This window comes from Oryctolagus cuniculus, chromosome 5, assembly GCF_964237555.1.
Source record: "Oryctolagus cuniculus chromosome 5, mOryCun1.1, whole genome shotgun sequence".
In the NCBI taxonomy this organism is placed as follows: domain Eukaryota; kingdom Metazoa; phylum Chordata; class Mammalia; order Lagomorpha; family Leporidae; genus Oryctolagus; species Oryctolagus cuniculus.
This window is the reverse complement of record NC_091436.1, coordinates 36,304,910-36,319,602: the sequence shown is the minus strand read 5'-3', so window position 1 is coordinate 36,319,602 and position 14,693 is coordinate 36,304,910. Positions and strand designations below refer to the sequence as shown.

At 42.4% G+C, this 14,693-nt stretch overlaps 1 pseudogene; it reads left to right on the top strand.

The window, feature by feature from the left end:
• Window positions 1–10,419: 10,419 nt before the first annotated feature.
• On the top strand, window positions 10,420–11,232 carry LOC108177382 (protein lin-28 homolog B pseudogene; annotated as a pseudogene).
• The last annotated feature ends 3,461 nt before the right edge of the window (window positions 11,233–14,693 follow it).

Below are 14,693 nucleotides of genomic sequence, written 5' to 3'. Positions count from 1 at the left end.
AGGTTTAACCTCCTATGCCACAAGTGCCGGCCTCAAACGCATTTTTCAACAAACTTTCTGAAGTCCTCTCATAATAGATTTTCCAAGAGTTCCTAAATTCTTTCTTAATTCTTATATTTTTACATATATCATACTTACAAGTTTCTTAAAGCCATATTACAATGCTCTGATGATCTTATGGAATTTTATACAGTTCATATGTTGTCTGACTGATAAATTTCCTGGCCTAGTTTTGGATTGGATCACCTTGATTGAATGTGAATTGGTTTAAAATGTAAAGAATTTCTATTAAGGTTTAAATATCTGATTCTAAAGCCATTTACTGATTCTTTCTCTTTCACGTTCGCTCTTGCTATCACTGTCTCCACCCACTGTGTGTGTTTGTGTATGTGTATGTGTGTGTGTTTTGATTTTTCTAATCCTCATTTTTCTAGGATAACTTATAGGTTTTGGGTATTGGAGTCTTTTTTTGTTTGATTTCATTCTATAATTCAAATTATCTCAATTTTAATACACTTTTTGGTCATCTAAATATGCCTTTTCCTTTGCTCCTGCTGTTTTTCCTTGTGTTCCTGTGTCCTGAAATGACATCAATCAGATGTAAATTCACTATAAAAATATGAGAAGGAGGTATTGCAAGATAGGTGGATTGCTTTGTTCTAAGATGAAATATATTTTCATACTTCAAGTAGAAATTCCAGTTCTCAGCTTGGTCTGCCCAACGTTCTGAATAGAACCCAAAGAAAACACATGGGGATTTCCTTTCACTTCCCAGTCCTGTATTCCAGGAAATGTACCACCTTCATATTATGCTAATCAACAAAACTTGAGTTAAACATTCATGACCAAATGTCATATGTGTATAGAGAAGAGATTACAGATACAAGATTTATTTGAAACAAGATATTTGTATATAATCTGAATGACAATTTGGAGCTATTGTGGGATCAGAAAGTTTAGAGTCTGAAGCCTTATATTAATATAATTCTTTCATTTATTTTTCTCTAAAGTTTTAATATGATTAAATGAAATTTTAATATCAGTGTGAAGGGACTTTTGAAATACGGTACATAATGTAACAAAGAAATTGAAATAAATTTCTACCTTTTTTAAAAAAAGATTTATTTATTTATTTGAAAGTTAGAGTTACACAGAGAGAGAAGGGGAGGCAGAGAGAGGTCTTTCATCCACTGATTCTCTCTCCCAACTTGACCACAACAGCCAGAGCTGTGCCAATCTGAAGCCAGGGCCTTCTTCCAGGTCTTCCACACGGATGCAGGGGCCCAAGGACTTGGGCCACCTTCCACTGCTTTCCCAGGCCATACTAGAGAGCTGATGGCAAGTGGAGCAGCCAGGACTCGAACTGGTGCCCACATTGGATGCCAGCACTGCAGGCGGTGGCTTTACCTGCTATGCCACAGGCCTGGCCCCAAATTTCTACCTTTTAATTCAACATAAGCTGAGAAATGATATTAAGGAGAAAAGAAAAAGTGACTCTTCATTTATCTCAGGCACAAGATTTTTATTGTTGATATTAAGACAAAAAAGTTGAAATGTATTTATAAATTTTTTTTTATTTACTTGAGAGCCACTCCCCAAATGCCCATAACTGCCAAAACTGAACTTCAGGATGGAGCCAGAAGCCAAGAACTCATTTCAGGTCTCCCATGTGAATAGCAGGAACCCAGTTACTTGAACCGTCACCACTGCCTTCTTGGAAACTGGAATCAGAATCTTCAGACAAGAATCAAACCCAAGTATTCCAATGTAGCATGTAGGCTGCTTAATCAGCATCTTAACTGCTAGGTTAAACACTCACTTTTTTAAAGCATCTTCAATGTTGCATTTATCATAATTTTCCCAAAAGAAAAGTTACGGTAGTTGTTAGAAGTAACATGAAATCAGATAATAGAGGGCCTTGTAGGCATTGTGTGCAGTTGTTTTTCTCTGGGTGAAGTTGGATGCTACTGAAAAATTCTGGGCAGTTTGTAAAAAAAAAATTAGCAGCAAACTCTCTCTCTCTCTCATATATATATAATACATATAAACATATATACACACATATATAATACTATATATATACTATATATATAGTAGAAATCATTAAAACAATAAGAAGTAGATGAATAAAGCACATTTCCATTGTGTCTTTAAACCTTGTGACAATTGTTCATGGCAATATTAGAAGAGCCAGTTGCAAGGCTTGTACTAATTTGCTCTCTGGTTTTATTGCATCATGCCAAGAAACTCCTCTAAATAAACAAAGACTGCGCCTGTGGAATATCTGGTGGTGGTATTCCTTACCCAGCCAATAAAGTGTTTCTGAAAGTGTACTCTCATTAAACGCTGCTTTGGATTGGATTAAAACTTAGAATGGAGCTGAGAAAAAGCACATGAGGAGAGACCTCTGTAAAGCAGGGAGTGTTAATGCCAAACCACTGATGTGGGCCCCAGTGGCTGTAAGAGACAAAAGAGAGGGGAAATTCTTCTTTTAAATATGTAAGGGACAAATTTGGAGGGAAATTATGGTAAGAATTGTGGTCTTGGCTAACAACAAGAAAGACAGGATGGAACTAAATGGAAGATGGCTCTGGTTGTCTATCGTGAGCTGATACTCACATAGCAAGCATCCTAGTGAAAGCAATGGTTAAGGAAACTAAATGGTTAATGGGACTTAAAAACACTTAAAATGTCATTGGTCCTCCCCTAAGTGTTTGTCTCCAATGTTTGTTGCAAAATCTCCTCTCCATTTCCTTTACCATGAACTTGACTCTGTGAGCAAGAATTACACTCTCCTTCCACCTCAGGCTACACTCCTCCCACCTCAACACTGAATCCATGCTATAAACCACTTGTGTTCCCTTAACCATTTCTTTCATTAAGATCCTTCCCATGTGTACATCAACTCAAGATAGACAAGAAGGACCTTCTTTCACTTAGTTCTACCTTACCTTTGTGTACCGGATCCCAAGGATATTGCTTTAGAAGGTCTCTTTTATTACTACCATTAATTTCTCTACTAGATATAAAAAGAAAATACAGACATCCTGTTATATTTCCTTCTTTAAAAACAGAAAATATTCTCTGTATCTGACATTCCTTCCCACCCCATGTCAGCTTTGTTGTACAGCAAAACTCCTTTACAGGATTGTCTGCTTCAGTTTCCTCCCCTCCCCAGTGGATTTCATCCCTTGACTTCATTGCCTCATCAAGGTCACCATTTATCCCCACATTACTAAATCCAATGTTCAGGTCTCAGTCCCATCTTACTTGATGTTATGGTAACTTTTGACATGGCTGCCATTGTCCCATTCTGGATGTATTTTCTTCTCCAAAATTTCCTGGTTTCCTCTTTCCTCCTGCTTTGCTTTTGTATCTGCTTGCTTTTTTGTGTCTGTGGACTTCTGTTTCCTAGTTGCTTCTCATCATCTCTGACTTCTCAGCATTGGTGTGCCTGGAGGCCCAATTCTTGCAAGTTTCTATGTGCACTCACTCCCCAGGTGATTTCAAATATTTTATAACTTTAAATATCATCTACATATTTGTGACTCACAGATTTGCAAGTATATCTCTAGTTCATATTTTTCCCTTGAACTCCAGACTCCTGTGTCCAACAACAGTCTATTCAAAATCTCCACTTGGATGTGTAAAGGAATATCAAGTAACATAAAGAAACCAAATTCCCAAACTTCTGATTCTTTTTCATCTACAGGCTTCCAGATCTCAGCTAATGACTTTTTTATTTTTTTATTTTTATTTTTTATTTTTTATTTTTTTGACAGGCAAAGTTAGACAGTGAGAGAGAGACAGACAGAAAGAAAGGTCTTCCTTTTTCTGTTGGTTCACCCCCCAAGTGGCCGCTACAGCTGGTGCATTGTGGCCGGCGCGCTGCGCTGCTCCAAAACCAGGAGCCAAGTGCTTCCTCCTGGTCTCCCCTGCGGGTACAGGGCCCAAGGACCTGGGCCATCCTCCACTGCACTCCCGGGCCACAGCAGAGAGCTGGCCTGGAAGAAGAGCAACCGGGACAGAATCTGGCATCCCGACAGGAACTAGAACCCAGGGTGCCGGCGCCGCAGGTGGAGGATTAGCCTAGTGAGCCGCGGTGCCGGCCACCTAACGACTTTTTTAATCTTCCAGTTGTTGAAGTCAAAACTTTTGGAGCTATCCTTAGTTCTCTCTTTCTTACACGTCTACCAGGTCACCTTTCAATACTGCAATGCTGGCCCAAGATGACAGCATTTCTGGCCTGGATTATTCCAATATCTCCCTCTGTGGTTTCTTAATCAGTTTATTTTTAAAAAAAGATTTATTTTATTTATTTGAAATGCAGAGTTAAAAACACAGAGAGAGAGAGATAGACAGAGAAAGAGAAATCTTTCATCTACTGATTCACACCCCAAATGACTGTAACAATTGGGGCTGGGCCAGGTCAAAGCAAGGAACTTCTTCTGGATCTCCCATGTGAATACAGGGGCCCAAGCACTTGTGTCACCTTCCACTGCTTTCCCAGGAACATTAGCAGGGATCCGGATAAGAAATGGATCAGCCAGGATTCAAACCAGCACCTAAATGGAATGCCAGCTCTGCAAGCTGAGGCTTAATCCACTACTCCATGTGGGCCTCCTTAATCAAATTCTACTTTCTACTTTTGCACAACAGCTCTCAGATGTAAAACCCATTGTGTCACTCCTCTGCCCAAAATTTTTCAGTAGCATCCATCTTCACCCAAAGAAAAGCAACTGCACAGTGCCAACAAGGCCCACGATTATCTGATTTACTATTAAATCTAACAACTACCATTACTTTTCCTTTGGGAAAATTATGATGAACACAATATTGAAGATGCTTTACAAAATGAAGTCAAGTGATCATTAAGGAAACAAGACTTGTGCATTATTCCAGCTACTGCCTAGAGCATGAACTTTGGTCACCTCCACACTTCAGTCACATGCATATGGAATGAATTAACTAGATAATTACATTGTGCCAACAGGCTCAGTATGCTTATCAGTAGGTTATCAGACCCTTGTTTTATGGATATTTTCATTATGTTTATGCAATCTTTTCTATATCTTCTATCAATCACTGTAGCCTCTGTTTTTTCTCAACATTCAATAGCCCTTAAGAATTCTCATTCCTTTTTTTTTTGCTGGTTCTTTTTTTTTAGATTTTATTTATTTATTTGACAGGTAGAGTTACAGAGAGAGAGAAAGACAGAGAGAAAGGTCTTCCTTCTGTTGGTTCACTCTCCGAATGGCCGCAATGGCCAGAGCTGCGCTGATCTGAAGCCAGGAGCCAGTTGCTTCTTCCTGGTCTCCCATGCGGGTGCCGAGGCCCAAGCACTTGGGCCATCCTTCACTGCTTTCCCAGGCCATAGCAGAAAGCTGGACTGGAAGAGGAGCAGCTGGGACTATGTCGCTCCCCCTCTTCATGGAGGAACGACACAGGACCCTGCCTAGGCTTCATATCCGAGTCACGGCACCATTATGTCGCTCCCCCTCTTCATGGAGGAACGACACAGGACCCTGCCTAGGCTTCATATCCGAGTCACGGCACCATTATGTCGCTCCCCCTCTTCGTGGAGGAACGACACAGGACCCTGCGCTGTTCTTTCGTCTGCTCGGCCCTCCCCGGGTTTGCTGCTGGTTCTTCCCGGGTTGGCTACTATCCCTTCCACCTCCGTGGAAGGGCAGTTCCCCCTGGCCGCATTCCCCACTTCCGCAGGGGAGCGGCACACCGCCGGCCGGCTTTCTCGGGGGCTGCACGGGTGTTCCTTCAGCTAGATGTTCCCCATAGATGTTCCTGGTGCATGCCGTTTCTCTCCTCCTTTATAGTCCTCCTCCGCCAATCCCAACTCGGCTGCCCACACGCCGAGCACGCTGCTCTCCTCCAATCAGGAGCAAGTCCTACAGTTTATCAGTTGAACTGGAGGCAGCTGTGCGGAAGCTGTTTACTTCTCTCCCAGCGCCATATTGTGGGAGAGCAGATGCATAGAATAAGTCCTAATTCGAGTAACTTAGTCTAGTCCGGATTGCTCCCCACAGACTAGAACTGGCACCCATATGGGATGCCAGCGCCGCAGGCGGAGGATTAACCTCATGCACCATGGCACCATCCCAAGAATTCCCATTCTTACTTCCTTCCTTGGACCACCAATGCATAGCTATCTGAATCCATCTCTCCTATATTGTAACTCCTATGAGTCCAAATAAAGTTCTTTTTGCTTGCAGTTTCTGAGTTTGGATTGATCAATGTCCTTGGCTCCAGATGTGTTGAATGCCTTGCTTTTCCTCAAGCATGTTTCTTGGTGCTCTTCTGTCTCCACTACCCTCTGTGGACTGACGATTGTCTCCTCTCTGGCATTCCTACCTCTAAAACGTCCTCTTCCACTCCATCCTCCAGATCACAAGTTGTACTCAAGTACTCGGGGTCCCTGCCACCCATGTGGGAGTTCCAGACTGAATTCCTGGCTCATTCAGAACTGGTCAGCCCAGCTGTCATGCAGTTTGTGAATGAACCAGATGATAAGAAGTCTCCTTCTGTCTCTATGACTTTCAGACAAATAAAATAAATAAAAAGATGTTTAAAAACATATAAATGTACAGGGGAGAATGGTGAAGACTTTTGGGGTACTAGTCATGCTTTGTTCTTAAATTGGATGTTGGTTATCTGTAAACTTAGTGCATTTTTGGTATGTAAAAATGAAGCTACTAATACCAATACTATGAAGTTTGTAAAATCTTATAATGGCCGGCGCCGCGGCTCACTTGGCTAATCCTCTGCCTGCGGCACCGGCACCCCAAGATCTAGTTCCAGTCGGGGCGCCGGATTCTGTCCCGGTTGCCCCTCTTCCAGCCCAGCTCTCTGCTGTGGCCCGGGAGTGCAGTAGAGGATGGCCCAAAGTCCTTGGGCCCTGCACCCACTTGGGAGACCAGGAGAAACACCTGGCTCCTGGCTTCGGATCAGCGTGGTGCACCGGCTGCAGCGGCCATTAGGGGGTGAACCAATGGAAATGGAAGACCTTTCCCTCTGTCTCTCTCTCTCACTATCCACCCTGCCTGTCAAGAAAATAAATAAATAAATAAATAAATAAATAATATATAATAAAGTCTTGTAGAAATAAAATATTTTTGGCTTCTCACTCATTAAAACTTATCATTTACTGAGTATATACAAAGTTGATCTTTTGTATATAAGGATAGTTGAAGATGAATCTTGATGAAGAATGGGATGGGAGAGGGAGTGAGAGATGGTATGGCTGTGGGTGGGTGGGAGGTTTTGGGGGGAAAAGCCACTATAATCCAAAAGTTGTACTTTGGAAATTTATATTTATTAAATAAAAATTGAAAAAAAAACTCAAAAAAACCTTATCATCTCCTCTTTTTAATCAAGTCTTAGGTTTCCCTAGCTCTGTTTCTTCTGATTCAGTTCTAGAAAATGAACATTATTTGGAACACAGAAGTGATGATAGTCAGCTAATTATAGATAACAGCTGGCAAAAACACAGGTAAATAATGTTACATAAAAACACAACAAGCCATCTAAAATATATCTTACATAATGTAGGGTACTGAAAAACTTACAGAAAAATTCTGTTCATTAATTGTTAACTATGTAAAAGCCCTTATAAAATTACCTATGAAAGCCTCATAATTAGCCTCTGGACTTCAAATATATTGTATCTCATATGTCTGTCTCTTTTTGGCCTATTGGTCTTGATGAATAACTGCATAAAAATTTGCATATCTAATTCTAGGAGACATAGAAACTACCGCAAAGAAAAAAAGTATTAGCACACTTTTATGCCCCTCTTTTTAATTTGTTCATGAAAGCTAACAAAAAATCAATGATCCTACTAGAGATCTAATCTTCATATAATACACTTGAGAGACATACACATATAATTGGCAATGACCTAAAATATTTTCATTATTTATGAATTCATTTATAACAACAAAGGTTAAAATTACAATGTGAAATGTTCTTAGTATAAGAAGTTCTGAGTCTTCACTAAAATTCAACAGTTCAGTAGTAATAGATGAAGACATACAAGCTAAAAAATAATAACTTCTGATATACAATCTAAAAAGTAAATAAGGATCAAGAAACACAAACTTGTAGCTGATCACTGATCCAAATTCTCACCAGTGTTGTTCAATGCATATTTACATCGTAAGATGCTTGATGATAGGTAAATTTGAGTAACATATTTCATCTTTGTTATTTTTCTTCTTTGACTTACGTATGAGTGGCCTAGAAATTCTCTAAGAAATTGTTGAAATGTCTTCCCCATTCCAAGTACTTCCTATCTCCAGATACATACTCAAGAAATCTTCAGGGCTGGCATCATGATGTACCAGGTTAAGCCACCATCTGTGATGCCAGCATCTCATACGGGTACTAGTTTGTGTTCTGGCTGCTCCACTTCTGATCCAGCTCTCTGCTAATGTGCATGGGAAAACAGCAGAAAATGGCACAAGTCCCTGGGCCCTTGCACCCATGTAGGAGACCTGGAAGATATTCTGGTCCTTGGTTTCAGTCCAGCCTGGGTTATTGCAGCCATTTGGGAAGTGAACCAGCAGATGGAAAATCTCTAGATCCTTCCCTCTGTCTTTCCTTCTTTCTGTGTAACATTGCCTTTCAAATAAATAAATAAATCTTTAAAAAAAAAGAAATCTTTGGGGCCGGTGCCGTGGCTTACTTGGTTAATCCTCCACCTGCAGCACTGGCATCCCACCTGGGCGCCGGGTTCTAGTCTAGATTGCTCCTCTTCCAGTTCAGCTCTCTGCTGTGGCCCGGGAAGGCAATGGAGGATGGCCCAGGTGCTTGGGCCCCTGCACCCACATGGGAGACCAGGAGAAGCACCTGGCTCCTGGCTTCGGATCTGCGCAGCATGCCGGCCGTAGCAGCCATTTGGGGAGTGAACCAACGGAGGGAAGACCTTTCTGTCTGTCTCTCTTTCTTACTGTCTAACTGCCTGTCAAATAAAAAATAAATAAATAAATAATCTTCTTCATATTTGTTACTGTTTCTGTATCAGGAATGCCTTCATTAGAAGTAGCCCTGCATATGTGTCTCTGTGTGTGTAATAGAAACAGAAAGAGAGCGAGAGAATGACTATATTTACCTAATCAAGCATATATTCTCAGAGCTATTCTATGACATTTTCATCTTTGGAATACCTAGTAAAGATGGTCAGAATGGATGAAGTTTAAGAAACAGATTCAGAGCCGGCGCCGTGGCTCAATAGGCTAATCCTCCACCTTGCGGCGCCGGCACACCGGGTTCTAGTCCCGGTTGGGGCGCCGGATTCTGTCCCGGTTGCCCCTCTTCCAGGCCAGCTCTCTGCTATGGCCAGGGAGTGCAGTGGAGGATGGCCCAGGTGCTTGGGCCCTGCACCCCATGGGAGACCAGGAAAAGCACGTGGCTCCTGGCTCCTGCCAGGATCAGCGCGGTGCGCCGGCTGCAGCGGCGGCCATTGGAGGGTGAACCAACGGCAAAGGAAGACCTTTCTCTCTCTGTCTCTCTCTCTCTCACTGTCCACTCTGCCTGTCAAAAAAAAAAAAAAAAAAAAAAAAAGAAACAGATTCAAAAAGAAAGAACACCACTGGAAATCACTAGTGTAGAGGAATGAGCTGATGTTTGGGAACAAATCAAAATGTAGAAAAAGCTAAAAAGCAGAAAATGGGCAATTATAATTGCAGAATAGATGAATATTCCACTGAAATTGTGGAATACATCCTATCACAGGGGCAAAGAGAATGTATCTAACACTGACCCAGTACCTGATACTTGAGACATGGTAAGTAGTCCATAACTGCTACCTGAATGGGAGAACAGAGGACGGAGAGTGAGCCCCAACGCAAGGTTGGAACTGAGGGTGCAGTTTTGTGGTACAGGGATTTGTGACTGGGGAAGCTGTATAAGGGCAATTCAGGGGGAGGAAAATGAGCCAGTGAAAAAGCCAAATAGGAGAAAACTAGAGCTTTGCTTCCTAGTTTCAGAAATTCTGATGATTCAAGAACTTTGAGGGGACCGTACGGGTCTCCTAAACCAGCAATTCACCAGGACCCTCCATTGTGTTTATGTGGAAGCACCAAAGCGGCACTCTGATTTATCACGAGGAAGCGTCCCAAATTTTCTTTCAAGATAACGTGTCTGAGTTTTGTGTGTGTGTGTGTGTGTGTGTTCAGTCATAAATTATTTTGATGTCAACACAGATGAAATGGCGATTGGTTATCTCTTCCTCTTGACAGCCCCTTAAGGATCCAAGGTGAAATTAGTAGCAAGAAAGCATGTAATTGACAATGTCATGTGTGCTCTGAGGGCCAGAAACTGGAGAGAGAAGAGGAAAAAAAATCAAAAGAAGGAAAGCACATTAAACCATGCGAGCTAAATTTGTGATCACACAAAACCAAGATGTTAGATGGATGCAGATCACTCCGTTCCAAAGGGAAAGTTTTCATCTCTGTGGGGCAACTGGCAGATTGTAGGGCAAGCAAAGGAGGCTGAGAAGAGCCCGGGGAGCTGCAGGGGCAGGCAGAGGAGGGGTCCCAGATTTTTCATGGAATTGGCCACTGTAAGTGGTTCAATGTGCACATGAGATTTGGACTCATCTCCATGATAAACCGAGAGGGAAGCCCCTTGAATATTCTAGTCGATGTGTTTGTACACCAAAGTAAACTATTCATGGAAGGATTTAGAAGCCTAAAAGGAGAACCAGTGGAATTCACATTTAAAAAAAATCTTCCAAAGGCCTTGAATCAATAAGGGTAACAGGACCTGGTGGGAGCTCCTGTTTAGAAAGTAAAAGAAGACTCAAAGAGAAGACAGGGCAGAAAAGAAAACCAAAGGGAGATAGATGCTACAACTGCCGTGGCCTTGATCATCATGCAAAGAAATGCAGTCTACCTCCTCAGCCAAAGACATGCCATTGCTGTCAGAGCCTCCTGCACATGGTGGCAAACTGCCCACATTCAGCTGTTGCACAGCCACCTGCCAGTTCTCAGGGAAGACGGGAAGCAGCGTCCCAGCCATGCACTTGGATGTTCCCTAGAAAAAGTGGAAGGAGGGCAGGGCTGCACGTCACCACCGTTAGCTCATGAGGCAAGGCCAGAGGTCCTAGAGCAGCCAGGCAGGTCCCCTCTAGAAGCTTCCTCCATGAAGTCGTCGGCAGCCACAGAAGAACCAAACAAAAAGGGGCCTTCAGTTCAAAAAAGGAAAGAGACATAACCCTTGCTAGTGTCTCATGTTCTTTACCGGGTTGGGAAGTCTACCTCACGCACACACAGAGGAACCGTATTTCACCAACAGCAGCTGGTCTGGGATGTTAACTATTGTTGAGGAACTGTGAAACTTTTAAAAAAGACAAATCACTCTAAGCAAATTACGCTTGAGCAAGGTGTCCCATTTTACATTATTCAGAGAACGAGATGCTGTGTGTATCAGTATGTGCAGGTGTGAGAGGGAGAGAGCCTGACTGTGTGTGTGTGCGCGCACACATGCATGTATGTATTTCATAGAGGAATGTAGACATCTATGTAAAGAGGCTTTGTCTTTACATATGTGTGCATATAGAAACAAGCACACACCCTCCCTCCCATAATTGTACATGTCCAAGTGTTGAAAACCCATGTGAAGAATTTGCAATGGTTTTGGAAATAACCTCCAAAGTTTTTCTTGAAACGCCACCTTTTTTATATTGCATAAAAACAAAACCATGACTGTTAACCATTTGTGTGAACCAAAGAATACTTCAGATCTAGGAGCTGCTAATCATATGATACTAAAGGTTTTTAAGACACCCAGTTCCCCTGGAGTTTGGGTTTGCCTCTTTTTCTCAATACCTATAGAGTGTTTGAAGGCAATACCGTAACTCCATATGACTCTGACTGCCATAACTTTTTTTTTTATTCTGGAACATTGAACTCCAGAAAAGACAATGAATGTGTAATTTCTGTGCCCATATTTCCATGTTTTTAATTATTCTATATTTTGATTGTAAATTACATGCCTGTTAAGAAAAAAGAAGGGGAAGGTCATCTATAAACATAGCAACTTGATTATTTTCAGTGGTATCTTGATTCTAGCTCATTGTGACCTTCTCCATGTTAGGAGGTTTTCAATGGGTCGTGGCAACAGCAGCTTCCCTTGACCAAGTCAGTCTTGCAACCCTCGCACAGAGCAAGGAACCCTCCTTACTTACTACTGAAGACCTTAGAGGAAAACTTGGATCCTTTGTGTATATTTTCGTTGGCTGTTTTTGTTCCCCCTGGAGAGTTACCTAACTTGTTTTTCAAGCAAACAAAAGCATCGCAGGAATGAATAAAATACTGGGGTTGAGAATAGAAAATAAGTAGATGCTCACAACTGCCCAATCTGTATGACCTGTCCGTGAGGTGTAAATGCGCAGTGACGACAGGGTATAAGAGTGACAAGCCTGGGGCAGCGGTACTGAAACCTCTCCCTCCAGACAGCTTGAAGTATTTTATATAACACTGGCTTATAGAGGTTACCTTCAGGGCTTACCCTGCAGTAACCCGTAGGCTAGATTCATGATGAATGAACATTCTGTGCTGGGAATCAAGAGCTGCTCAGGGGCCTGCGCCGTGGCGCAGTAGGTTGATCCTCTGCCTGAGGCACCGGCATCCCATATGGGCGCAGGTCCGAGTCCCAGCTGCTCCTCTTCCAATCCAGCTCTCTGCTGTGGCCCAGGAGGGCAGTGGAGGATGGCCCAAGTGCTCAGGCCCCTGCACCCGCATGGGAGACCAGAAAGAAGCAACTGGCTCCTGGCTTCTGATCAGCACAGCTCCAGCCATCGTGGCCATTTGGGGAGTGAACCAACGGAAGGAAGACCTTTCTCTCTGTCTCTCTCTCTCTCTCTCTCTCTCTCTCACTATCTGTGGCTTTACCTGTCGAATAAATAAATAAAATCTTAAAAAAAAAAAAAAAAAAGAGTTGCTCAGTCAGTGCTCAGCTTTAGGAATAAACTGACTGGGGATTGGTTATAGTACTGGTCCCTTTAGGTCACAGTCATGAAAAAAAATTATTTTGGAGTCACCTTGGTTCCAGAAGTTATGGGCAAATTTCTGAAACATCTCCAAGAAGATACCAATTAATCTACTTAATATTGGCAATAAATAATTTTATGGGCCTGTTGGTATAAGCTCAGATAATCGAAAAGAGAGAGTAGCATGACTCAAGAGAGACATATTCTGCAAAACAGTTTCTGCTCCCTCTCGCCTTGTCACAGGAGACTGGTATAGCTGCTGCTGTTTCAGCAAGCTGCCAAAAGAAGAAAACGCCTGTGGCTGGGCTGCCAAGCCTTTGTAACTCAGCTTGAATTTTGCAACAGTGCTTGTGAGAGTTTCCACGGCATCTACTGGAGTATCAGTGTGCTGTGATGCAAAGCTTATCTTTGAAGATATTGAATGCGATATAGCTGTAGAGACGTTACTTCCTTGCCTTATGTGAGGATTTCAAGCTTATTTAAATTATGTAGACAAATCAAAGTGGCATTGCTTAATTTTTTAGCAGGTATAATAAACAGGTTATTAACAGTAAAAAAATGCAAAACAGTAAGTCACTTTGAAAATTCAAACCAAAGTTTTTTGACCTTATAGAAATAGGAAATTATGGACTTGAAAACTGGACATTCCCTGTTTACATTTACAGGTTCAGAGCTGAGATCATGATGAAAAACAGACACAGAAACACTTGAGAACCGTGGACTTTATAGGTGCGATTTAAAATCTTTTCAGCATCTCACCAGACTAAACTAAGCACATACCAATCATATCTTGTGGTTAGAAGTTGAGGGGTTTTTTTTTTTAATATGATAAGATTATCACTATTATGTAACGTACTCAGGACAAAGAACATACCATATAGTGTTGTGGTTGTGTTCTTTTCAGACTAGTCTACAGTCCTACTTACTCAAAATAAACCAAATAACCTTGACCTTTATGTAAGTACCTTTACTGATCTTAGTAAGTACCTCTGAGTTTGACACACATCAGAATTTCTGAATATCAGATACCAGTTCTCTTGTTTTATTTCATGTGAAAAAACACGTCCTCTAAAGCAGAAGTCCTCAGCTCCTTGCATATGTGAATATCACTGATGTAAGCACATTGTTCATTTACATGGGTGAAATATTCTGTTTACAGCAAAAGGCTACCTCATAGTTGACACATAACACATCTCTATGCTGCTCCAGCCTTACAGGTGGCTGATAACTATCTGGTATGTCGCTCCCCCTCTTCGTGGAGGAACGACACTAAACCCTGCCTAGGCTTCATATCCGAGTCACGGCACCATTATGTCGCTCCCCCTCTTCGCGGAGGAACGACACAGGACCCTGCGCTGTTCTTTCGTCTGCTCGGCCCTTCCCGGGTTTGCTGCTGGTTCTTCCCGGGTTGGCTACCGTCCCTTCCACCTCCGTGGAAGGGCGGTTCCCCCTGCCACTTTCCCCACTTCTGCGGGGGAGCGGCACACCGCCAGACGGCTCTCTCGGGGGCTGCTCAGATGTTCCTCAGGTGTTCCTCTTAGATGTTCCTGGTGCATGTTGTCTCTCTCCTCCTTTATAGTCCTCTTCCACCAATCCCAACTCTGCTACCCACACGCCGAGTACGCTGCTCTCCTCCAATCAGGAGCAGGTCCTGCTGTTTATTGGTTGAACTGGAGGCAGCTGT